This window comes from Taeniopygia guttata, chromosome 1A (assembly GCF_048771995.1).
Source record: "Taeniopygia guttata chromosome 1A, bTaeGut7.mat, whole genome shotgun sequence".
NCBI classification, from domain to species: Eukaryota; Metazoa; Chordata; class Aves; order Passeriformes; family Estrildidae; genus Taeniopygia; species Taeniopygia guttata.
This window is the reverse complement of record NC_133025.1, coordinates 71,857,559-71,885,327: the sequence shown is the minus strand read 5'-3', so window position 1 is coordinate 71,885,327 and position 27,769 is coordinate 71,857,559. Positions and strand designations below refer to the sequence as shown.

The 27,769-nt window shown below is 45.0% G+C and overlaps 1 protein-coding gene across 5 annotated transcripts in view; it reads right to left on the bottom strand.

Moving 5' to 3' along the window:
* LRP6 (LDL receptor related protein 6) overlaps window positions 1–27,769 on the bottom strand; it is a 244,183-nt gene that overhangs the window by 97,876 nt on the left and 118,538 nt on the right. For 3 of the 5 annotated variants that reach the window (XM_072923934.1, XM_072923932.1, XM_072923933.1), the window contains 6 exons: window positions 27,422–27,724; window positions 19,072–26,989; window positions 18,366–18,555; window positions 18,004–18,165; window positions 16,873–16,931; window positions 9,672–16,710 (listed from right to left, as the gene is read on the bottom strand). The gene's annotated coding sequence lies outside the window, so the exon portion shown is untranslated. Of the gene's footprint in view, window positions 1–2,989; window positions 3,147–4,294; window positions 6,027–6,188; window positions 6,248–7,303; window positions 7,874–8,389; window positions 16,711–16,872; window positions 16,932–18,003; window positions 18,166–18,365; window positions 19,011–19,071; window positions 26,990–27,421; window positions 27,725–27,769 lie in introns of those variants that run through there. The other 2 variants (XR_012053784.1, XM_072923931.1) reach the window with 2 other exon arrangements.

The following is a 27,769-nucleotide window of genomic DNA, read 5'->3' as shown; positions in this document are numbered from 1 at the left end:
ACCAAGTTAACTCTCTAACTAATCTCTACACTAACTCTATAATTTAACTTAATGTTATATCATAATTTTAACTATTTTTCAAGATTAAAAAGGTATTCCATTAAAAACCTCCTCCAAACTGTTAAACTTATCACTTTCCTCAGTTATTATTACAAAATCACTTGAATACAAAATCCAACTACAACATTAATTTCTTTTTCTAAGTTTCACACTAAGTAATCACTCTCTCATACATTTCCTGCACCTTCACACTCTCAATATCCAAATCCAAACTCACAATCCTGTCCATAACCACTTTCAAATCTTTAAAAAGAAGTTTACTATATTCAAAGCATCTCAATTCTAAAAAACTTCTAAAAAAATCCAATTATTAAATAATGTAATTAATCTTTAATCCTAACATTTTTACTCTTAAGTACTATTTTTAAAAACATTATATAAAAATATATTAAATAACATTCACCAATTAAAATTTAAACTATAACCTAACCCTAACTCTACCTAAATAAAATAATTAACAACAAACCCAAATATTTTCTACGTCAAAAATAAATTCAAATAATTTTAACTTAACAATTTAACTTTAACAATATAACAAATAAACTTATTTTTAAAATAAACTTGAAAAATCATTATCCACACATAATTATTTAACTTACCACTAATTTAATATTTATCAACTGTTATAAACTCTAAAAGTATGTACAATCTTTTAATACTTACTAATTATATAATTTCACCTATGTTACTAATTATAGATATTATCTAAGTAATTCCTAATTATTATCAATTTCTTCTTTACTACATACATTATTTTACTCTTATATTTCTTCATACTTATAACTGAAAAATTATAACAACTTATATCATTATTTCTCATATCAAAACATAAAGTTTACTTATATCTCAACAAGTACAAAAACCCAAGTAAATTTCAATAAGAAACATAAAATCAGATCACACAAAAAACACACTCACCGCTCCACAAATAAAACACCAATGTAAATACAAAGACAAATTACACTATGGAAATACAAACGCAGATTACACAAGACTTGCAACTTACACCTAACATCGTGTACTACACCCACCAAAATATATAAACTGTAAGTTTCTTTATAAATATAAAAATCAATGTTATAAAAATCTTATTTAGTAACTTACAAATTATGAAATTCTATCAAATATTTTACTTCTACTCTACTTTATTTACTTTTAATTATGTCACTTTACCAATTAACCAACCAAAAACAAACATTTAAGTAACTTTAACTAAAGTTTCAAGTTTAAATGCTTTGTATTTATCTAGCACTACTCAAAAAAATCCATTCTTTACTTACTTACTTAAGATACCAATAAAAACCATTACAAATAGTCCATATAATTAAAAAGCCCTTACATTATTAACTCTTAATATTAAAATAGCTACCAATTTAAAACAAAAAAGTCATTTATCCATCAATAGTAATCAAAATATAAAAGTAATTTTAAGCTTTGAAACTTAAAATCAAAATGGTAGCATCAGTTTTTATACCACCTATTACTTCAACCACACTAAAACAATTAAATCAATTAAAATATTATCTAAATAAACAATCTAATTCGACATCCCTTACCCTAAATAACTTTTAAACAAATATAAAACTATTAAATACGCAGTTTTACAAAAAACAAAAAAAAATTATTTTATTAACATACAAATATAAAAATTTAATAAAATGTATACATTTATCTAAAACACCAAATCTACTTATTAAAGTGTACAACTTTAAGAAATATCAAAAATAAGAATAACTAATAAAATATAACAATAAATAAAATTTAACACCATAATTTAAAAATCTTGTAACAAAAGTATACATTTTAATTATATTATTACAATAATAATACTAATGATAACACCTTCTGTATGTTAATACATGCAACAAATGCTTAACAAATCCACCAATAAATTTTTTTTTTCATACAGAGAGAGGGGGAAGACATGGGAATGGGAAAACCAGAAACTCCCACAGACACTGAAAGATTTGATCTGCAGCCTCGGGAGAAGCTGGGATTGATGTACCAATACAAGACACGGGCATTACGCAGGGAAAGAATAAAACAACATAAAATAACTTCTGTTTCTGTGGCTGTCAGTAGGAGCCTGCCCCGAGTGAGTGAGAGAGGAAACTGTGTGGGCACGATGGGGAAGGGTTTGCAGGGCAGGGCTGGGGCTGTGTGCGCTACACTGAGAGCTGACAAGTTCCAACAGAAGGCATTGAACAAAAGTACCCTCAGTGCGGCAGAACTGAGCAGAGGTGCTGGGTTCCAAAAGCCAAATAAACCCCGGGGTTAGAAAGTTCTGGCCTGCCTTGGAACAAAGAACTTGTGGCTGCTCCTGAGCCGCAGCAGCTGCTCGCTCTGCAAACCCTCACGCTCCCAGGCGGGTGTTCACCTGAGCACTGAGTGCTCCCGGCCCAAGAGCAGTCCCATCCCTTCCTTGCTAACAGCACAGGGAGAAAAAATGAAAAAAGATCACTCTGGCCAGCAGGGCTCTCTCTCTCTGCGAGGGTTAGGGGCAGGGCCCTGCAGGGAGCAGGGCGCTCCAGCACCGACAGCCCGAATCCAGAGCAGATCCACGGGGGAGTAGCGGGCTGGGGACAGCTGGGGACAGCAATGAGCAGAGCCCATCAGCCTCCCTCTGGGGCTGGGACTGCATTTAGCACACAGCTCATACCAGCTGTGGCACTTACACACCTCAGACTCCTTACCACAAACCAGTTCTGATCTAGCTCTCAGGGTGACCTGCACCTCCTCCCCAAAAACCACAGGAATTAGAATTTCCTGCTGGTTTTACAAACTTCACGGCAGCTTTGCAAATGCAAATCCCAGCAGGTCCCTGCTTTCCAGAGCACCCATCCTCAGCCATCTCCACTTCCCTGGAAAACTGCTCCAGCCCCGGGCTGTACCAAGGTGAGCACAAGTCTGGAGAGGTCAGAACCCTCACCTGGACTGCTGCACTCGGAGCGAGATCCAGCTACAAATGGAATTCCAGAAACAGCCTCCAAAATGTTCCATAATCACACCTTTAAAATGGCTCCACAGGGCAACAGCTCCAGTGCCAGAGCAGCACCTGCACGAGTCCTTGTGCCAGCCCTGGCTCCCTGAAAAACACAATAAACCAACATCACACAGGCCTTGTTTGCAGAATTCCTGATCCAAACCCTCACCTTTTCTGCCCAGCATTGAGGGAAATCTGACACGGTATTCACAGGTAACCTTTGCTGAGAGCAGCCATCACCCCAGTCCTCCAGCCTGGGCAAGGTTTTGCAGTGAATGGACCCAACTTCTAACCCTGAACCTAAATTTCTGTCAGCTTTTGTTGGAAAGAGACTGGAGATTAAAACCTACAACAGATTTAAAACAGTGCACAAGGAATAACCGGCCCAGACAAAACCAAACCAGCCCATCTCTGCTCCACCCCATTTCTCCCTGTTCTGGGAGAAATACTGATATAATTTGCAAATACTCCCCTTCCCTGCTGCACTATCCTTCACTGCACGTCCCTGGAGAGGATTTACTCCATTTTTTGTGCCCAGCAGCACCTCTGCAGCCCAAATCCCACTCCTCGCAGACACAGCCTGAGCAGAGCTCAGGCAGTGTTCCCAGCAGCGGATGCAATTCCGAGTTCCCTGGATTGCTCACGGGGCACTCGCAGCAATCTCCCCTCAGCCCAGACTCTCTGTGCTCAGAGGGAAGCGCAGCCCGATGGGACACAGCTCTGGCACCACATTCCCCTTGTTCCTGCTGGCCTGGAAAGCCACAGATAAACCCAGTCCCTCCGACCTTGCACCCTGAACCCCAGGAGAGCCGGAGCTGACCCCAGATCCCGGCGCCCTGCACGGCTGCGCTGACACCAGCACAGGCTGAGCGCTGCCCAGCACCCTTCCTCATTTTCCTCCCTCTGCTCCCAAATCCTGCCAGCCCTCCCCTGCAGCTCCTGCCCCAGCCCCAGCAGAGGCTGGCACCCAGCCCTGCAGCAGCTGGCAGAGCTGGGAATGCACCGAGAGCTCGGCTCCCCGGGCTCCCAGCCCCAGACCAGTCCTTGGGTGCCCGAACAATGCCCAGCCTGCCCCCCTGGGCACAGCCAAACACCACAGCTCCGTCAGCCCCAAGGAACTCTGGCATTTGCCTCTTCCCTGCTGCCCTTTCCCAGCACACAGGGGTACGGCTGGGCTGTCAGAAATGGCATTCCCGAGGCACTTAATCCCAGCAGAGAGGAAAAGGGGAACCCTGCGTCCCTCTGACTTACCCCACAGCGTGGGCAGGACCAGGAGCCCTCCAGTGCACACCCCTGGTGCTGAAGCCTCTTGGCTCTGGCTGCTTAAACACTGAAGCTTCTGGCAAAGATGGGAGGAGCTTAATGATTTCTCCTGTCCTGAAAGAGAGGAGGAAAAGAGCATTAAGCCCTCTGTGGAAGTCAAAAGATCCCGGCTTTCACACTTCTGCTGTGATTGCTCACCATGGGGTTTTATCCGTGAGAGGGGACACCAATTCAAATATAAAAGCATTTTTATTCCTAACTATTTCATTAAAAGGAAGCTCATTTCTCTATTGCATTCTTAGCCTAATTTTAACAGAACCATTTTTATCCATGGCCCCACTTGTCCGTCATTCAATCCTTTACCAAGGGTACTTTATACAAAGGAAGGGATACCTGGTGCTGTGTCACAAGAAATCCCAAAGAGGAAAGTGTCCAAAACCTCACAGAGAAAGGTTTCAAGGCACTCCAGTGCACAGACAGCTGCTCATGCCTTGTCAGGCCACACCAGTTCTGTCACATCCACCTGAGCTGTGCAGGCGAGGCAAAGGCTGCCCTTCCTCCCAGGGAACACTGTCTGAGACCACAGAGAGCCATCCTGGGTGAAAGGAATGAAATGAAAATGTTTTCTGGCAGAAAATGAGCGTCTGTAATCAGAACCTCTGGACAGATTTAGTAACACCACTTTCAGATGATAAATACAGGCCATGCCCATCCTTCCAGGCCAGGTGAAACCAGGAAGGAGAACTACAGGAAAAGCAGGAAGACAGAGCCCCTTATTTGGATATATATAGAATGCCCCTGGTTTGGTGGTTTGCCTTTGCTCCTAAGCTTTGGCTTCACCCCTCTCCAGAGGAGCAGGGAATTCCTCCAGGGTGAGGGGGAGTCTGGTCCCACTCCAGGATGTGTCCAGTAAAGGAGGGAATTTGTTTAGAGTAAGTGAGCAGTGTTTTTGTTACACACAAAAATCAAACCAAACAAACACTGAATTGGACTACACCGAGCTGCAACACAAAGTGTTCACAGCAGGCAGAGGCCAGAGGAGCACACAGCACCCAGAAGTACCATTTCACTTGGTTCTTCTGCTCTCATGCATTTTAATTCTGCTTTGCTTCACAGCTGCTTCTCTGCCAAGGCCATTTCCATTTTCAGAAGCCTGTGTCACCTGTAGCCAAGGCTTAAACATCACAGGATCTATGTGCACTTCAGTGATCTTACACTAAGTACCTCAGAAACCAAAAGAATAAATCCAAGACTTCAGCTGGGTTAAAAATACCAGAACAACAAATAAGCAAACAAAAACCCAAACCCGCCTTTCCACTAGTTTTAAAAACAGAAGTCTTTACAACCAGCATAAAATGAATGTAACATTTGGATCCAAGCAGAGGTACAATTTAAATGCCGGTATTCTGGAACTGCTAATAACTCTGCAAGTATTTACATGGGTGGATGTGTTACTGGATGGAAAGAATATAATGCACGAAAGAGAAGATTAGCTGTGTTTAGGATGGGAAGAAGATGACTAAAAAATACCTATTGTCTGGACGCTCATGCAATCATCTTCTCTTGACCTCAGGATGGCTGCCAAAAATAGAGAGTGCTGTGTGACCACCATGTGTAGTTTGGAGAGCTTGACTACGCTCTTAGTGAGGATTCTTTCATGTATAGTAACTGGATGGCAACGTTCAGGACCTTCAGAAATGTTTCATCTCTGTAACGGTACCTTTGGGAGAAGGATCACAGAGAAGTCAGACTGTAACCAAACCCAAGAAAACCCACTTGAAGCTACAAGTTGGGTAAGAAATGAGAACTTGGCAAAGAAAATTAACTTGGCAAAGAAAATGAACTTGGTGAAACCAAACCAAATTCAAATGAAAGCACTTACTTGAGCCCTGTCTTCACAAGGTCACACCAGTCATCTGGGTCCACTTCTTCAACCACACACTGTGTGCAGCAAGTAAAAACAGGTGTTGGTTTACATTTGGCACATGGAGCTTCTACAGCAATTTTTGTTCAAGGGAAACACTAAGAACACGCAAGCCAAACGCTCACGTGGGATGATCTGAGGTTAACAGGGAAAAAAGCTCTTGGATACAACAATCCTAATGCCTGGCTCAAAAGAAACTTGTTGGTCTGGGAGCAGGGGCTGTATGGAATCAAAAAGCAAGCTGGGCTGTAGGTTCCAAAAACCCAGCGGCTCAATACTCTTCAAACGCCTCAAGTGCAAAAGGATTCTCAACTTGACAAGTCAAAGCGAGAGCCTGGAGCAGACTGACAGCTGCACATCCCAACAGTCCTGGGAATGCAGGTGCCAACCTCGCCAGGCTGGAAACACCCTCAGGATGGGATGGACCCTGTGAGGTGGCCCCAGGGCCTGCAGAGTCAGCCAGGTCCTACAAGGGAGTCTCAGCAAAAGCCATGAGAGCGCAAAGGCATTCACTGCCCAGGGACCTTCAGTGTTGCGTGTCACAGGGATCCGTGTTCACTGAACTCAAACCAAGGCAACAGTATACAGAGGGAGTGACCAAGTAGTGTTCTTCAAGATCAAAGTCTGATTTCTATTCCTGATCAACCAGACTTTTGCCCCAGACTTCAGATGGCATGGCAGATGGGTCTTGGCACAAGTATCTCTATCAGCTTCTTTTAAAAAAGAAGGTGATAACTTAAATTTTAAAAATTAAATTAATTAATTTATAATAATTAATTAATTTTAACTTCTTTTTTTTTTTTTTTAATTCCACTGGTAACCTTTGATTTCTTTCTCCTAAATACCTCAAGCTCACACATTCAAAGGGGATTCGTACCAGAAAGTCATCATCAAGAACACAAAACTGCCTCGTATAAAGGATTCTCAGGACTCGGAAAAAGCTATGAAAACTCCATGGAAACCAGAATCCATAAAACAGGAAATCGAGTCCAATCTGTATTTACAAAATTACAACTGCCCAATCACACATATGCATACAGTCCCTCTATGGCAAAGCAGATAAGCAGTCTCACCAATAATTCCTCTAACCTCAGCAGCACGGACCTCTCCACTTCTTGCTTGCCTTCATCTTTACTGCTGCTGTACATGGCAACTAACCCCTTTACGCAGGCTGAGAAGAGATGTCTCCTCCAGGAATGCAGCTCCTCTGAGTTTTTGAGCACCGTGGATATGGCATCTGCCACGGCCCAGCTGCAGAGAGATAGTTGTTGATTTTCTTATTAACATTTTAACTTGGTTTTGTATATCTTAAAGATGTCTTGCTGCCAAAGTGCAAAGCAACAGATTCTCGGAGGAGAGGACGCTGTTAATGCTCCCATTCCTATCACACTGATTCCCAGGACAAACTGAGCCCTGGGGGAGACACACACACACACACACACACGCTGCCCACCTCTCTTCATTGCCTGCTCTCTCTGGAGCAGCAGGAAGGCAGTCCATCAGGTTGTGCAGCCCTTTGCTTCCCGGAGGTGGCAACAGCTTGGAAAGAATTTGCAGTTTCACAGTGGCCTCAGGGTCCTGAATTGCGGCACCGAGCTCCTTCCACAGGGCTTTCCTCAGGACAGGTGTGACAGCCGAGACAGCTGTGGGGAGAGCAGAAGGCACAGGTTCCTCCACCTGCAGCTGTTAAACAACACACTAAACCTAATTTTTTTCTAATCCAGCCCCAGACCACTCAATGTCTAGGAAATGATGCTACAGCAGCTGCTAATCTGTTACAGAGAAGTGCTACACAGAGGCTCACTTCTTTACCCATCCTCTACTTCCCAGGGTCTGACAAGGCCTTATCACTGCTTGACCTCGTAGGCAGAGCTACAGCCCCATTCAGCCTGTTCCTGTCAGAACAACTGACATTTGTTTACAAACCAACAAAATCGTTATCCCTACCTAAATACACCCATAATGCCTCAACCCATTCCCAGGAGGGCGGCAGGAGGGGCGGGCGCAGCCCTGTTCCGACGCCGCTCCACCCCGGCCCGGGAGCGCCGCGACCGCGCCTCCGCCGCCCGCCGGTACCGGCCCCGCCGGGCCGCCCTCGCGGCTGCCATCCTTCCCCGGCGCTGCCGCGGAGCCGCCTTCACCGTTTCCCTTTTACTCACACACACCGCCCCGCTCGCCGCCGCCCCGCGCCCCTCCGGGCCCGTCTCGGTGGTAATTGGAGCCGCTCTTGCCACTTCCGCCACAACTCGGTGGTTTTTGGGCCGCTCTGGCCGCTTCCGCCCCGTCTCGGTGGTTTCTGTGGCCGCTCTTGCCGCTTCCGCCCCGTCTCGGTGGTTTTGGGGCCGCTCTGGCCCCCCCGCGCCGTCTCGGTGGTTTTCGGCCCGGCGCTGGCCGGGGAGCTGCAGTACCGCGCTCTGCCCACAAGGCGGCAGCACTTTTCAAGCGAGCCCGCCACCAGGGACTCGCAAGATGGCGGCCCGTGGGGACCTGGACGGAGAGAGGCGTATTACGCCGATGCCCGTCGGCCCCCGCCAAAAACCCGCACGCTCGCGGTGCTGCTGACCCCACAGCCCCTGTGCACGGCACCGGAACCGCCGCGGAAAATCCCGTCGGGGGGCGCCGGCGTTGGGGACAATTCAGGCAGTGTAGAAAAAACAGACACGGGTCCTCGAATGCCGACGTCCTCTTTTTCGCGCCATCTCGAGAAGGTCAAGCGAGTCCGCGACAAGCCACTCCCAAGATGGCGGCCGCGGGCGGCGGGCTGCAGTACCGCCCTCTGCCCACAGGGCGGCAGCACTGCCGCCCGCCACCGCCGGGGGCCGCCGCTCGCCTCGGGGCCGCGGGCGGGGCCGGCGGCAGAAAAGAACGGGCGCGATGCCCTCCGGAACCTGCCCTGCAGCAAATGCCCCAAAACATCCCGCGCGGAAAAGAACGCCAGCAAAAAACCCCTGCCTCTAACCCAACAGGAACCAAAAGCAAAAACCTTCTCTTTTAAACTGCATTTCAAGCTCTTTTATTTTTATATTTTTCATATTTATATTCACATTCGGATTTATAACGTATATTGATGTGTAATTGTATTTTTATAATTTCTTACATTTATTCCTATTATATTTTATTATATTTTATATTTTTTCACATATCTTAATATATTGCTTATATATTTCTATAGTTAGATTTAGATTTCTAAAAGGTTTATATGGCTTCAAATAAACACCCTGCCCCTATCCAAGTAAAAATCTTTTTTAAAAGCCCCTTTCTTTTATACTTAAAATAACACCTCCTCCCCATAAAGAGACCCATCAACCATTAGACAAAAAGCCCTAGTGCCAGTCTCATGCTTGCACATCTAACAGGAGACCCTCCCCATAACCAAACAAAAAATCAAAATAACGTACCAAAAGTAGTCCTTACTAACATTAAAAATACAACTCAACCGTATCCAAAAAACCCTCACCTTTATTTCCTCCAAACACCAAATACTCTTCAAATTCTAAACAACAAAAACCATCAGAACATACTTCAAATATAGAAAAGCCTAACCATATAAATATTTGTCAAAGCCCACAAAAACTATAAAACAATCTAATCAATATCCTGCATTAAAAAAAAAAAACCCACTATACAAATTAGTACCATTTGAAATGTAACACAAATAAAAATATTTTCCTAAGAAACATGTCTCCCAATAAGTAAAACCACCCTGTAAAGATATAAGTAATAATCATAACTCAGCAAGCTAAAATTTCTTCAAAACCAAAAGACTTAAAAAACCTTCAATATTTATAAGTAATAACATTTAATATGTTAAGTATTAATGAAATCAAACAAAATTAAATGTCAATACATTTAAACAAATACATTTTCTTTTTATCAATTAAAATTAAGTTTATTATTCCTTACTATCAAAATTCATTCAGTCTAAATTTAAATGTTATTTAATATAACTTATGCTAAATTTTATTAAAAATCATTTCTCTAAACTATACAGTATATGGTCAATTTTCTTAAAAAAATAAAACACCTCCAATTAAAACAACTAAAAGAAAACACTAACAAACGCCTATTCAGAAGTAAAAAAAAGTACACTGTATTATATCATCAATTTCATCAAAAATTCTGTACTTCATTACAATCTCTACTCTTATCTTTTAGAAGCGACACCAAAAAATAGCAATTACTATTCATATCATGCTGTTTGAAAATTTTACTCTATTTCCTGAATATATAAATATTTTTTAAAAGTTATCCTAACTTCTTCAAACACTTACCACTAATATACTAATTATATTATATCAATATATAAGCTTTTATAATAAACAATATTTATTAAATATTGTTATGATATTTACAACCAACTTTCATATACTTTATTATCTCTTTATAGAATGATCTAAAAAACACACATAAAATTTCTAATTCCTACTTTTTTATTCTCAACTTATACAGCGCTTAAACCAAGTTAACTCTCTAACTAATCTCTACACTAACTCTATAATTTAACTTAATGTTATATCATAATTTTAACTATTTTTCAAGATTAAAAAGGTATTCCATTAAAAACCTCCTCCAAACTGTTAAACTTATCACTTTCCTCAGTTATTATTACAAAATCACTTGAATACAAAATCCAACTACAACATTAATTTCTTTTTCTAAGTTTCACACTAAGTAATCACTCTCTCATACATTTCCTGCACCTTCACACTCTCAATATCCAAATCCAAACTCACAATCCTGTCCATAACCACTTTCAAATCTTTAAAAAGAAGTTTACTATATTCAAAGCATCTCAATTCTAAAAAACTTCTAAAAAAATCCAATTATTAAATAATGTAATTAATCTTTAATCCTAACATTTTTACTCTTAAGTACTATTTTTAAAAACATTATATAAAAATATATTAAATAACATTCACCAATTAAAATTTAAACTATAACCTAACCCTAACTCTACCTAAATAAAATAATTAACAACAAACCCAAATATTTTCTACGTCAAAAATAAATTCAAATAATTTTAACTTAACAATTTAACTTTAACAATATAACAAATAAACTTATTTTTAAAATAAACTTGAAAAATCATTATCCACACATAATTATTTAACTTACCACTAATTTAATATTTATCAACTGTTATAAACTCTAAAAGTATGTACAATCTTTTAATACTTACTAATTATATACTTTCACCTATGTTACTAATTATAGATATTATCTAAGTAATTCCTAATTATTATCAATTTCTTCTTTACTACATACATTATTTTACTCTTATATTTCTTCATACTTATAACTGAAAAATTATAACAACTTATATCATTATTTCTCATATCAAAACATAAAGTTTACTTATATCTCAACAAGTACAAAAACCCAAGTAAATTTCAATAAGAAACATAAAATCAGATCACACAAAAAACACACTCACCGCTCCACAAATAAAACACCAATGTAAATACAAAGACAAATTACACTATGGAAATACAAACGCAGATTACACAAGAATTGCAACTTACACCTAACATCGTGTACTACACCCACCAAAATATATAAACTGTAAGTTTCTTTATAAATATAAAAAGCAATGTTATAAAAATCTTATTTAGTAACTTACAAATTATGAAATTCTATCAAATATTTTACTTCTACTCTACTTTATTTACTTTTAATTATGTCACTTTACCAATTAACCAACCAAAAACAAACATTTAAGTAACTTTAACTAAAGTTTCAAGTTTAAATGCTTTGTATTTATCTAGCACTACTCAAAAAAATCCATTCTTTACTTACTTACTTAAGATACCAATAAAAACCATTACAAATAGTCCATATAATTAAAAAGCCCTTACATTATTAACTCTTAATATTAAAATAGCTACCAATTTAAAACAAAAAAGTCATTTATCCATCAATAGTAATCAAAATATAAAAGTAATTTTAAGCTTTGAAACTTAAAATCAAAATGGTAGCATCAGTTTTTATACCACCTATTACTTCAACCACACTAAAACAATTAAATCAATTAAAATATTATCTAAATAAACAATCTAATTCGACATCCCTTACCCTAAATAACTTTTAAACAAATATAAAACTATTAAATACGCAGTTTTACAAAAAACAAAAAAAAATTATTTTATTAACATACAAATATAAAAATTTAATAAAATGTATACATTTATCTAAAACACCAAATCTACTTATTAAAGTGTACAACTTTAAGAAATATCAAAAATAAGAATAACTAATAAAATATAACAATAAATAAAATTTAACACCATAATTTAAAAATCTTGTAACAAAAGTATACATTTTAATTATATTATTACAATAATAATACTAATGATAACACCTTCTGTATGTTAATTTATGCAACAAATGCTTAACAAATCCATTATTAAATTTTTTTTTTCATACAGAGAGAGAGGGGAGACATGGGAATGGGAAAACCAGAAACTCCCACAGACACTGAAAGATTTGATCTGCAGCCTCGGGAGAAGCTGGGATTGATGTACCAATACAAGACACGGGCATTACGCAGGAAAAGAATAAAACAACATAAAATAACTTCTGTTTCTGTGGCTGTCAGTAGGAGCCTGCCCCGAGTGAGTGAGAGAGGAAACTGTGTGGGCACGATGGGGAAGGGTTTGCAGGGCAGGGCTGGGGCTGTGTGCGCTACACTGAGAGCTGACAAGTTCCAACAGAAGGCATTGAACAAAAGTACCCTCAGTGCGGCAGAACTGAGCAGAGGTGATGGGTTCGAAAAGCCAAATAAACCCCGGGGTTAGAAAGTTCTGGCCTGCCTTGGAACAAAGAACTTGTGGCTGCTCCTGAGCCGCAGCAGCTGCTCGCTCTGCAAACCCTCACGCTCCCAGGCGGGTGTTCACCTGAGCACTGAGTGCTCCCGGCCCAAGAGCAGTCCCATCCCTTCCTTGCTAACAGCACAGGGAGAAAAAATGAAAAAAGATCACTCTGGCCAGCAGGGCTCTCTCTCTCTGCGAGGGTTAGGGGCAGGGCCCTGCAGGGAGCAGGGCGCTCCAGCACCGACAGCCCGAATCCAGAGCAGATCCACGGGGGAGCAGCGGGCTGGGGACAGCTGGGGACAGCAATGAGCAGAGCCCATCAGCCTCCCTCTGGGGCTGGGACTGCATTTAGCACACAGCTCATACCAGCTGTGGCACTTACACACCTCAGACTCCTTACCACAAACCAGTTCTGATCTAGCTCTCAGGGTGACCTGCACCTCCTCCCCAAAAACCACAGGAATTAGAATTTCCTGCTGGTTTTACAAACTTCACGGCAGCTTTGCAAATGCAAATCCCAGCAGGTCCCTGCTTTCCAGAGCACCCATCCTCAGCCATCTCCACTTCCCTGGAAAACTGCTCCAGCCCCGGGCTGTACCAAGGTGAGCACAAGTCTGGAGAGGTCAGAACCCTCACCTGGACTGCTGCACTCGGAGTGAGGTCCAGCTACAAATGGAATTCCAGAAACAGCCTCCAAAATGTTCCATAATCACACCTTTAAAATGGCTCCACAGGGCAACAGCTCCAGTGCCAGAGCAGCACCTGCACGAGTCCTTGTGCCAGCCCTGGCTCCCTGAAAAACACAATAAACCAACATCACACAGGCTTTGTTTGCAGAATTCCTGATCCAAACCCTCACCTTTTCTGCCCAGCATTGAGGGAAATCTGACACGGTATTCACAGGTAACCTTTGCTGAGAGCAGCCATCACCCCAGTCCTCCAGCCTGGGCAAGGTTTTGCAGTGAATGGACCCAACTTCTAACCCTGAACCTAAATTTCTGTCAGCTTTTGTTGGAAAGAGACTGGAGATTAAAACCTACAACAGATTTAAAACAGTGCACAAGGAATAACCGGCCCAGACAAAACCAAACCAGCCCATCTCTGCTCCACCCCATTTCTCCCTGTTCTGGGAGAAATACTGATATAATTTGCAAATACTCCCCTTCCCTGCTGCACTATCCTTCACTGCACGTCCCTGGAGAGGATTTACTCCATTTTTTGTGCCCAGCAGCACCTCTGCAGCCCAAATCCCACTCCTCGCAGACACAGCCTGAGCAGAGCTCAGGCAGTGTTCCCAGCAGCGGATGCAATTCCGAGTTCCCTGGATTGCTCACGGGGCACTCGCAGCAATCTCCCCTCAGCCCAGACTCTGTGCTCAGAGGGAAGCGCAGCCCGATGGGACACAGCTCTGGCACCACATTCCCCTTGTTCCTGCTGGCCTGGAAAGCCACAGATAAACCCAGTCCCTCCGACCTTGCACCCTGAACCCCAGGAGAGCCGGAGCTGACCCCAGATCCCGGCGCCCTGCACGGCTGCGCTGACACCAGCACAGGCTGAGCGCTGCCCAGCACCCTTCCTCATTTTCCTCCCTCTGCTCCCAAATCCTGCCAGCCCTCCCCTGCAGCTCCTGCCCCAGCCCCAGCAGAGGCTGGCACCCAGCCCTGCAGCAGCTGGCAGAGCTGGGAATGCACCGAGAGCTCGGCTCCCCGGGCTCCCAGCCCCAGACCAGTCCTTGGGTGCCCGAACAATGCCCAGCCTGCCCCCCTGGGCACAGCCAAACACCACAGCTCCGTCAGCCCCAAGGAACTCTGGCATTTGCCTCTTCCCTGCTGCCCTTTCCCAGCACACAGGGGTACGGCTGGGCTGTCAGAAATGGCATTCCCGAGGCACTTAATCCCAGCAGAGAGGAAAAGGGGAACCCTGCGTCCCTCTGACTTACCCCACAGCGTGGGCAGGACCAGGAGCCCTCCAGTGCACCCCCCTGGTGCTGAAGCCTCTTGGCTCTGGCTGCTTAAACACTGAAGCTTCTGGCAAAGATGGGAGGAGCTTAAAGATTTCTCCTGTCCTGAAAGAGAGGAGGAAAAGAGCATTAAGCCCTCTGTGGAAGTCAAAAGATCCCGGCTTTCACACTTCTGCTGTGATTGCTCACCATGGGGTTTTATCCGTGAGAGGGGACACCAATTCAAATATAAAAGCATTTTTATTCCTAACTATTTCATTAAAAGGAAGCTCATTTCTCTATTGCATTCTTAGCCTAATTTTAACAGAACCATTTTTATCCATGGCCCCACTTGTCCGTCATTCAATCCTTTACCAAGGGTACTTTATACAAAGGAAGGGATACCTGGTGCTGTGTCACAAGAAATCCCAAAGAGGAAAGTGTCCAAAACCTCACAGAGAAAGGTTTCAAGGCACTCCAGTGCACAGACAGCTGCTCATGCCTTGTCAGGCCACACCAGTTCTGTCACATCCACCTGAGCTGTGCAGGCGAGGCAAAGGCTGCCCTTCCTCCCAGGGAACACTGTCTGAGACCACAGAGAGCCATCCTGGGTGAAAGGAATGAAATGAAAATGTTTTCTGGCAGAAAATGAGCGTCTGTAATCAGAACCTCTGGACAGATTTAGTAACACCACTTTCAGATGATAAATACAGGCCATGCCCATCCTTCCAGGCCAGGTGAAACCAGGAAGGAGAACTACAGGAAAAGCAGGAAGACAGAGCCCCTTATTTGGATATATATAGAATGCCCCTGGTTTGGTGGTTTGCCTTTGCTCCTAAGCTTTGGCTTCACCCCTCTCCAGAGGAGCAGGGAATTCCTCCAGGGTGAGGGGGAGTCTGGTCCCACTCCAGGATGTGTCCAGTAAAGGAGGGAATTTGTTTAGAGTAAGTGAGCAGTGTTTTTGTTACACACAAAAATCAAACCAAACAAACACTGAATTGGACTACACCGAGCTGCAACACAGAGTGTTCACAGCAGGCAGAGGCCAGAGGAGCACACAGCACCCAGAAGTACCATTTCACTTGGTTCTTCTGCTCTCATGCATTTTAATTCTGCTTCGCTTCACAGCTGCTACTCTGCCAAGGCCATTTCCATTTTCAGAAGCCTGTGTCACCTGTAGCCAAGGCTTAAACATCACAGGATCTATGTGCACTTCAGTGATCTTACACTAAGTACCTCAGAAACCAAAAGAATAAATCCAAGACTTCAGCTGGGTTAAAAATACCAGAACAACAAATAAGCAAACAAAAACCCAAACCCGCCTTTCCACTAGTTTTAAAAACAGAAGTCTTTACAACCAGCATAAAATGAATGTAACATTTGGATCCAAGCAGAGGTACAATTTAAATGCCAGTATTCTGGAACTGCTAATAACTCTGCAAGTATTTACATGGGTGGATGTGTTACTGGATGGAAAGAATATAATGCACGAAAGAGAAGATTAGCTGTGTTTAGGATGGGAAGAAGATGACTAAAAAATACCTTTTGTCTGGACGCTCATGCAATCATCTTCTCTTGACCTCAGGATGGCTGCCAAAAATAGAGAGTGCTGTGTGACCACCATGTGTAGTTTGGAGAGCTTGACTACGCTCTTAGTGAGGATTCTTTCATGTATAGTAACTGGATGGCAACGTTCAGGACCTTCAGAAATGTTTCATCTCTGTAACGGTACCTTTGGGAGAAGGATCACAGAGAAGTCAGACTGTAACCAAACCCAAGAAAACCCACTTGAAGCTACAAGTTGGGTAAGAAATGAGAACTTGGCAAAGAAAATTAACTTGGCAAAGAAAATGAACTTGGTGAAACCAAACCAAATTCAAATGAAAGCACTTACTTGAGCCCTGTCTTCACAAGGTCACACCAGTCATCTGGGTCCACTTCTTCAACCACACACTGTGTGCAGCAAGTAAAAACAGGTGTTGGTTTACATTTGGCACATGGAGCTTCTACAGCAATTTTTGTTCAAGGGAAACACTAAGAACACGCAAGCCAAACGCTCACGTGGGATGATCTGAGGTTAACAGGGAAAAAAGCTCTTGGATACAACAATCCTAATGCCTGGCTCAAAAGAAACTTGTTGGTCTGGGAGCAGGGGCTGTATGGAATCAAAAAGCAAGCTGGGCTGTAGGTTCCAAAAACCCAGCGGCTCAATACTCTTCAAACGCCTCAAGTGCAAAAGGATTCTCAACTTGACAAGTCAAAGCGAGAGCCTGGAGCAGACTGACAGCTGCACATCCCAACAGTCCTGGGAATGCAGGTGCCAACCTCGCCAGGCTGGAAACACCCTCAGGATGGGATGGACCCTGTGAGGTGGCCCCAGGGCCTGCAGAGTCAGCCAGGTCCTACAAGGGAGTCTCAGCAAAAGCCATGAGAGCGCAAAGGCATTCACTGCCCAGGGACCTTCAGTGTTGCGTGTCACAGGGATCCGTGTTCACTGAACTCAAACCAAGGCAACAGTATACAGAGGGAGTGACCAAGTAGTGTTCTTCAAGATCAAAGTCTGATTTCTATTCCTGATCAACCAGACTTTTGCCCCAGACTTCAGATGGCATGGCAGATGGGTCTTGGCACAAGTATCTCTATCAGCTTCTTTTAAAAAAGAAGGTGATAACTTAAATTTAAAAAATTAAATTAATTAATTTATAATAATTAATTAATTTTAACTTCTTTTTTTTTTTTTTTAATTCCACTGGTAACCTTTGATTTCTTTATCCTAAATACCTCAAGCTCACACATTCAAAGGGGATTCGTACCAGAAAGTCATCATCAAGAACACAAAACTGCCTCGTATAAAGGATTCTCAGGACTCGGAAAAAGCTATGAAAACTCCATGGAAACCAGAATCCATAAAACAGGAAATCGAGTCCAATCTGTATTTACAAAATTACAACTGCCCAATCACACATATGCATACAGTCCCTCTGTGGCAAAGCAGATAAGCAGTCTCACCAATAATTCCTCTAACCTCAGCAGCACGGACCTCTCCACTTCTTGCTTGCCTTCATCTTTACTGCTGCTGTACATGGCAACTAACCCCTTTACGCAGGCTGAGAAGAGATGTCTCCTCCAGGAATGCAGCTCCTCTGAGTTTTTGAGCACCGTGGATATGGCATCTGCCACGGCCCAGCTGCAGAGAGATAGTTGTTGATTTTCTTATTAACATTTTAACTTGGTTTTGTATATCTTAAAGATGTCTTGCTGCCAAAGTGCAAAGCAACAGATTCTCGGAGGAGAGGACGCTGTTAATGCTCCCATTCCTATCACACTGATTCCCAGGACAAACTGAGCCCTGGGGGAGGCACACACACACACACACACGCTGCCCACCTCTCTTCATTGCCTGCTCTCTCCGGAGCAGCAGGAAGGCAGTCCATCAGGTTGTGCAGCCCTTTGCTTCCCGGAGGTGGCAACAGCTTGGAAAGAATTTGCAGTTTCACAGTGGCCTCAGGGTCCTGAATTGCGGCACCGAGCTCCTTCCACAGGGCTTTCCTCAGGACAGGTGTGACAGCCGAGACAGCTGTGGGGAGAGCAGAAGGCACAGGTTCCTCCACCTGCAGCTGTTAAACAACACACTAAACCTAATTTTTTTCTAATCCAGCCCCAGACCACTCAATGTCTAGGAAATGATGCTACAGCAGCTGCTAATCTGTTACAGAGAAGTGCTACACAGAGGCTCACTTCTTTACCCATCCTCTACTTCCCAGGGTCTGACAAGGCCTTATCACTGCTTGACCTCGTAGGCAGAGCTACAGCCCCATTCAGCCTGTTCCTGTCAGAACAACTGACATTTGTTTACAAACCAACAAAATCGTTATCCCTACCTAAATACACCCATAATGCCTCAACCCATTCCCAGGAGGGCGGCAGGAGGGGCGGGCGCAGCCCTGTTCCGACGCCGCTCCACCCCGGCCCGGGAGCGCCGCGACCGCGCCTCCGCCGCCCGCCGGTACCGGCCCCACCGGGCCGCCCTCGCCGCTGCCATCCTTCCCCGGCGCTGCCGCGGAGCCGCCTTCACCGCTTCCCTTTTACTCACACACACCGCCCCGCTCGCCGCCGCCCCGCGCCCCTCCGGGCCCGTCTCGGTGGTAATTGGAGCCGCTCTTGCCACTTCCGCCACAACTCGGTGGTTTTTGGGCCGCTCTGGCCGCTTCCGCCCCGTCTCGGTGGTTTCTGTGGCCGCTCTTGCCGCTTCCGCCCCGTCTCGGTGGTTTTGGGGCCGCTCTGGCCCCCCCGCGCCGTCTCGGTGGTTTTCGGCCCGGCGCAGTACCGCGCTCTGCCCACAAGGCGGCAGCACTTTTCAAGCGACCAGAGACTCGCAAGATGGCGGCCCGTGGGGACCTGGACGGAGAGAGGCGTATTACGCCGATGCCCGTCGGCCCCCGCCAAAAACCCGCACGCTCGCGGTGCTGCTGACCCCACAGCCCCTGTGCACGGCACCGGAACCGCCGCGGAAAATCCCGTCGGGGGGCGCCGGCGTTGGGGACCATTCAGGCAGTGTAGAAAAAACAGACACGGGTCCTCGAATGCCAACGTCCTCCTTTTCGCGCCATCTCGAGAAGGTCAAGCGAGTCCGCGACAAGCCACTCCCAAGATGGCGGCCGCGGGCGGCGGGCTGCAGTACTGCCCTCTGCCCACAGGGCGGCAGCACTGCCGCCCGCCACCGCCGGGGGCCGCCGCTCGCCTCGGGGCCGCGGGCGGGGCCGGCGGCAGAAAAGAACGGGCGCGATGCCCTCCGGAACCTGCCCTGCAGCAAATGCCCCAAAACATCCCGCGCGGAAAAGAACGCCAGCAAAAAACCCCTGCCTCTAACCCAACAGGAACCAAAAGCAAAAACCTTCTCTTTTAAACTGCATTTCAAGCTCTTTTATTTTTATATTTTTCATATTTATATTCACATTCGGATTACTAATGTATATTGATGTGTAATTGTATTTTTATAATTTCTTACATTTATTCCTTTATTACAATTCATATTTCTATGCATTGCTTAATACATTGCTTACATATTTCTATAGTTAGATTTCTATTTCTGAAAGGTTTATAGGGCTTAAAATAAACCCCTGCCTCTATGCAAGTAAAAATTTTTTTAAAAATCCCTTTCTTTAAACTCCGTCTAAATTTATCATTATTTTTCGCATTTATGTTCAAATGTACATTTTTATTGTAGATTGATGTATGGTGTTATTTATAGTCTATCTCTTCCTCATACTTATTTTTATTTACATTTAATTTACAATTAACAATTTAAAATGTGTGTTGTGCTCAAACATATTCAAGCCCAGATTCTTTCCAGTAGATTTATTTCCAGCTGTAAACACATGAAAATTCTCAGAGTCTATGAAGTAGATTCTAAATGGATGTTGCTAAAATCCTTGCCTTTGCAAGAGTTGCTTTCCACCTGGATGTCCCTCAACACAGATGGTTCTTCTTCCATTGTGTTTTTTGGAATAGTAAAAACTATGCAGGATTCTTTGCTGGATATGCGGTTATTTTGCAGGCAAATTTTACAGGATACACATGATACAGTATTCATTAAAACAAAAATGTACTAACTATTGCTAAAATATATGGCACTTCTAGAACAGCTAGTACATTAAAAAGTAATTTTTCCTATTTTTAGAGAACTATAATAGTGTAGTATAGCTTTGTATTAGGAAATTGGCACAAATTAGTACAATTTTTTAATGAAAAATTTGTACAACCCAATAGGTTTTAATTTTTTTTTTTTAGTGCATTACAAAGAATGTCCCCTATATTCAAAAAGCAATATGAACAGATACTTCTGTGTTGGCATACAAGGAGAAATCAACCAATATCTTTTGATTTCCTCTTCTGTTAAGCCCTCAATTGTTTAAATTGATGTCTGAGATCACCTGAGATGTATATGAGAAACTACAATATATAAGCAATGCTAATTTATAGACCCATTTAGTTATAAATTAAAGTTTCACAATAAACATAGATTACCTACATCCACCAGCTCTCTACCTTTGTCTTCAGATCTGCTTGGGATGCAGCTTAAAAGAATTCCATATTTAGATATCCATATTTAGATAGATACCAAAACAAAATGTATATTCATCGTTTTTCCATTAAAACCCTGCCTCTAATCAAATAAAAGCAAAAAAATCCCTTTCTTTAAACACTACTTGAATATTCATATATTTTTTCATCATTATAGTCACATGCGCATTACTCCTTTATATTGATGTATCTATAAATATATATTATATAGATAATAAGGTAGCAAGATAGATAAATTTTCATTTTAATTCTATTTCGTACATACCGCTAATACTTATAGTTACTTACCTTTGAGATTTTATATAGCTCTTAACGTATTTAGGATATATTTCTATACATAGATTTCTAATTTTATTTTATTTATATTTATCATTTTTATAATAAAACCCCTACCTACTACCAAATAGACAATTAAAATCCCCTTTACTTTAAACTATATTTAGATATTTCTTTATTTCTATTTTCGATTTTCACAAGTACTTATATATTCTATCACAGTATCTTGAGGTACTATATTTCGAGCTATAATTCCTATGACATATAATGTGTCATAATAAGACATATACAGTAAAATATGCATTATGTACTGTATTGATTCCTATTATTTTGTCATATTTATATATCCACATGTATTAATTATACGTTTCTAAATGCATATTTATATTTATAATCTACATGTATATGTATATAAACATATAAAATACCCTATATCAAACAATATAATACCTAATAGTAATGGATAACATTATTCATGTTACATGTTTTATTTATATGTTTTCCGTTCATATTTAAAATTGAAGTTTTATATTCCTATTTTCGTATTTATGCATTCCTTTTGTTTCATTCGAGTTAAAACTTTGCAGTTCTAATCCAGTTCCTCAAACTAAAATGCCAAAACAGCATCAAATTCCCAACAATGCCGTCCAAAATATTCAGAAAGGTTCCACAGCCAACCAACTACCGGCAAAAAAACCCGCACTACACTTCTTTCACTAGCGGTTCTTATCACATCACAAAAATGACACACATATTTTTAAGAAGACCTATAGAATGGTAGTGCGGGTGGGGGGAGGTAGGTGATTCCCAGGAACAATTAGCTATTTAACATTTCAATGTCAGTACTTAGCCCAAGCCAAGTGTCGCAGCCAAGCTGTTTTGTTCATAACAAAACCCACACAGCAAATCACAAAAAAACATTAAGAAAAAAAAAAAAAAAAAAGCCAACTAACTCACTATACTCCAAACCATACAACAGACCCCGAACGTTTCTTAGAAAAAAAATAAAAAATCAAACCCCAAAACTCTACCACTACACTAACTCATAAAGAGAACCCAATACTCTATAAAATGAACTAAAAAACCCCACTAAATAATTACCGCTATAACAAAATCGGAACCACGAAGAAAGAAAAGATTCACCACCGAAATAAAATAACTACCTAAAAAGATCCACCATAGAAATACCCACGTTCCCAAAAGTAAAACTAATAAAAAACAACAACCAAATACATCAAACTACCAAAAAAAAAAATCATATTAACAACAACAAAATAATTATTCCTAACTCAATAAACCCATAATGCCTCAAACCATCAAAACACAAATACCACTTAGAAATAAGCAGGTCGCCAAAAGAGAAATGTAACCATAAACAATAACTCCCAAATTCCCTGCAACAATAAAACACACACGGCAATCAAATAAGCCAAATGAATAAAACCCCTATAATATAATAAACAAGAATACAATCATCAATACATAAAAAAAACAAACAACCTAACTAATTAAGTACAGGACACTACCTCAAGCCACCAAAACAAACACTACGCACTCACGCTAATAAAAGCCTCCACAACCGAATTAAAAACCTACCCTCTACTTCATGCTACGACCCAGAAAAACCATTGTAAGCCTTTCAAAACACATCCTTTAAAAACATAAGAAACGATCAAAAAGAAATCCAACAACAACACTCAAGCCAAAAAAAAACCCTTGTCATCAGCGCCCGAAGCGAGAACCGTAACAACCAAAAAGTGCCCCACGGCCCTTCTCCTACACCAACTCCGGACAACAGAAAAGGATCCGATGAGTTCCCCAGAACCACCTCACAGCCACCCCAGGCAGGAACGCTGGAAAATGAGAAGCCGCGCTCCCGGCAGGAAAGCGGCTCCTCGGGCAGGCACAGGCGGCGCCGCGCCGGGAGACCCCCGCCCGCTCCCCCCGGCCCGGCGGGGCCGGCACCGGGCCCGGGGGGCCCCGGCGGCGCCCGAGCCCCGCGCCCGGAGCGGACGGAGCGGCGGCACCGGCCGGCACCGGCGCAGCGCCCGCGCCGCCTGCCCCGCCCGCCGGCCCGGCCAAAGCTCCCCTCGGCTCCGCACGGCTCGCACCGGCGCGGCTCCGGCAGTCCCGCGGCAGCCCCGCCGCGCCAAACTCCCCTCCCGCCTCGGCCATCCCCAGCCACTGCCAGCGGGGCTCCCGCGCCGGACCCTTCGCTGCCGGGCCAGGGGCAGAAGCGCCCCAAATGCAGCGGCACAGCCCCATGCCCACCCTGCCAGCGCTGCCACAGCCGCGCCTCCCTTCCTTTGAAGCCCCGGAACTGACGCCACGCTCGGGCGCTCATTTCACTTCAACAAGGGCAAAGAAATGTGGGCTCCCCTTCCATCGCATCCCCTAGAAGAGCAGAAAAGAAGGGGCTTGCCTCAAATGATGGCAAAAGGCACAATTTTACCTCAATCCAAACCTTTAAAAGGCGGGACAACAGGGCAGCCCCCTCATTTCAACCTCAGGAGGACGAAATTCAATTCAAAAGGGAAAGGAGAAAAGTCCCCGCTACAAAGGCGCACCGGCTCACCTGTTTGGCCGCTGCTTCTCGGCACAATGGTTTGTCCCTCGGCTCCTCCTTCGAGCAATGCTCCACGTCCCCAAGTGCGTATCCAGGTGATCCCCTGGACCCTGTCCGAAGCACTCACCGTCCTTCCATGAGACAGCCCCGGGAGCCCCCCATAAACTCCTCTTCTCCAGCAGCTCCGTGCAAAAGCCAGCGGCACCAAACCCTCGCCCTAAAACAACCTCCCCCCGGCAGGAGCCGCCCCCTTCTCCTCATCCTCACAGCTCGCACCTGGGGCTACTCTGAGCCCTCATCATCCTCACAGCTCGCACCTGCCGCTGTTGCCGCCCTCCAAACAGCGTCTCTCCCTCTCCAGCACACACCCACTTTTCACAGACACAGATCCAACAGAAATCTGCTACGGGTGTTGGCTTTTCTTAATCCCTCTGGTTACACGATTAAAGCACATACGTGCATTGATGGTCATTGAGAGGAAGCTTTCCCCTGGAGAAAATAGTCCTGTTGGTAGCACACTTTGATACACCTTCGGAAAAAGCAGAATCGGCACCAACTCCTAAGACCCCTGCTGAGGAACCCGGCTCTCCCTGGGACACCCAAAGCAGCAGACCTCGGAAAAGGAGGGGGAAAGTCACAGTTGAAGTGGAAAAAGAGAACCTAAGTACAGCAACCTTTAAAAATGCCTGCACGGAGCAATGGTGGGAACCAGTCCCATTTCTTCTTTCCTTGCTTTCTGTGATGACATAAATAGGAAGGAAGAACACGTTAAACAAAAGGCAGAGCTAGGATTTTACAGGTCTTCGTTTTGGCAGGCTGCTTGACAAACGCCTCTGCCGGGACTGCGACGCCTTTTGGGGAACGGCAGAGAACGGAGGCAAAAGGTGCCGGAGAGCCCTTTCTGTTCCCTTCAGCCCCTGCAGCTGCCCCGGTGCTTTCGGGGCACTTGCTTGGTTCATTCATTCCTAGAGAAAAAGGCTAGGGCATGATTTTCAAAACTACTGCCCATCCCCAGTCAGAGTTTCCTACATTCCTGGGTACAAAGGAGTGGATAGACAGAGGGCTTCTTTCCAAATGAGTTTAGCGTTAGATTCCTATTCTTTACCAAGAGCTGTGAAAACGAAACACCTGCCAGGTTTTAGTATTCTACACACAGCCCTCCCTGGGAATTTTGGGGCAGCTTTGGGTCCCTCTGCGGGACGGCACCCAGCCTGACCCCCCCCTCATTCGCCACCCACCCGCTCCCCCACCGCAGTGTGCCTCCCTCTCCTAGGGACCTCGGGGTGCCCCAAATGACAGCAGAGCCCCGAGTCTTCAGCCCCTTTTCCTGACCCCCAAAGAAGGCACAGGACGAGTCCAAGCGCCCTGCACAGCAGCCCAGCACTCCCTTCCAGCCCTTTCCACACCTCCATCCCCCCCGAAAGGGACTCCGCCGCAAAAGGAAAGGGGGGGCAGCCCCCAGAAGGCTTGAAGCCCCCGCCCCGCCTCGCTGTCGCAGGCCAGGGGCAGAAATTGGGAGCGGCAGAGGCGGCGGGGACGCGGCACGGCCGGCACGGCGCAGAGCGGGGCCGCTCTCAGCGCGACGGTGGCGGAGCCGCAGGTCCGGCAGCGCCGGGGCGGTGTCCGAGCGGCGCGGGGGGATCCGCCGAGAGCCTCCGGCCCCGTGCGGGGACTCCCGCAAGGGCCGGGGGGCGCCGGGCTCCGGCCCTCGGGGCTTTATTCTCCGCGCCCCGAGCCCCGCGGCTGCGGGGGAAAGAAGCGAAGGGCGACGGGAAGAGAGGAGGGAGAGCGGGGCATGGAAAGGGTGGGGAGGGAGGTCGGGCTGCGGAGGAAAGCGGGCGGGGAAGGGAAAGGCCGGCAGGGGAGGAAGAGGGACGGTGGACAAAGGAAGGAGAGACGGGGAATGGAACGGACTAGCGGGGCAGGGACAGGACGGGAAGGAGCCGGGTTTGGGGGCAGAGATGGAAAAGGGGGAAAGAGAGATAACTGAGGGGAATACGGGGAGGAGGATGGAGCGGTAGAGAGAGGGACAGGACGCGGAGCCTCACAGCGCCCCGGCTCCGGCGCCCCGCCCTGCCCGGGATGCTGCGCTCGGCGGAGCTCGGCTCGGTCCGGCTGGACTCGGCTCCTCGGTCACTTTCGGCTCGCTTCGGGGCAGCTCGGCTATTACCGGCTGCATTCGGCTCGATTCGCCTCTTCAGCGCAGCTCGGCTCACCTCGGCTGAACTCGGAGCCGCTCGGCTCCTCGGGCCGTTTCGTCTATTTTCGGCTACGCTCGCCTATTCTCGCCTACGCCCGCCTCCATTCGCCCATTCCCCACACCTCGGCTCTCTTCTCCCGGCCTCGGCTCCCCTCGGCTCCCAGATTTCCTCAGGCCACCTCATTCCACGGCACACAAATTGCAGCCCCTAAAAGGCTTGCAGCTCTTTCAAGACACAGACTTGTAACTCAACTCTCGGCACAGAGCTGATGGCTCCTTTAGGACAAGGACAAGACATTTAAAAGCAATTCCCTCATTTTGCATCTCCTTTTTATTTAACCCCCCCCAAAATTCCATACATATCACAAGGAATGTGCAGTTCTGGTTCCCCCAGGCCCCGTATGCTATTTGTACAAAGGACCTGGGCGCAGCACACAGTCGGGATTCAACTGAATAAAGCCCGGCTTCAATAATCAGAACAACTGACATTTGTTTACAAATTAGGTGCAGTTTTGTACGGTGCTTTGTACCCTCGGAGCCGAGTAGAGAAAAAAGAGCTTCAGCACTGGAACCTAAGTTTTAGCAGCCAAGTCATTTGTATCTTCTACCATAACATAAACCAAGCATAACTACAGTATTATTACAACGCTGCTCTTACGCTACTCAAGTTCTCCACAGTGGATTTAGGGTACAGCAGCACGTGCTTTACTCCCGACAAAAGCTGCTCAGGTGGGGGGAGCCAGGAAGCCAAGTCTCTCCACTTTTCTGAACACCATCCTCCAGGAAGGTACTGCTTCCCCTCTCCCAGGCTCCCTTCAGCAAAGTGGCAAATACAGAATCCGGTGCCACAGGAGGCTCTTGGCTTACCTCCTTGTGGTTTTCCAACTGTTTAAAGCCAAACAAAAAGCATAAGAGGAAAACAGTGATGAGTATGGAATAAAAATCTCTTCAGTCACCTTGCTTTTGAGATGAGCTCTGAACTGAAGCTCTGGGAGCACAAGCGTGCAGTCCTGCTAGAACAGAGCTGCCCAGCAGTGCTCCCAGGGGCTTCTGGAGTGTTCACACTGCTGAACTGAGAAAAACTCACCAAACCCAGCCCAGGGGCCTGTGATCCTCCACCCACCCGGGGGAACTCCAGGCACTGCAAACAGAGGCCACAGCACACACCAGGCTCTGCTGTGCCTGGTGAGGAGTCCTCTGTATGACCCCTGAGCCCTGGTATTGCCTCCCAAACACCACAAAGACCTCTTGTGTCATCAGAGAAAAGCCCTGGAGAAAACATGTGTCCCCAGCATCATCAAAATAATGCAGAATTACCTCCTCAATAAAAACGCTGTTTCTGATGGAAATGTAGCTTCTGCCGACTGCGAGGATTTTATAGGGATGCTGGCTCAAGAATTCAGTGACTTCAGGGATTCCATACCACAGGTTCCTGGCACTGCTCGGGCATCCAGAGTCTATAGTATCGGTTAAACCGGTAGAGCTGAGGATACTTAGCAACTTTCAGGGACTCGGGATCTTTGTCACAGAGCTGGAAGGTCAAGCAGAGATCAAGAGCTTCTCTCGGAGAGCGCAGGAGGTCAGTGAAAACAGCACCAAGGTACTCCACGAGGTCTGCTCCTAGAAAAGCCAAATAAATTAAACTACTGACAAGAGCACAGACAC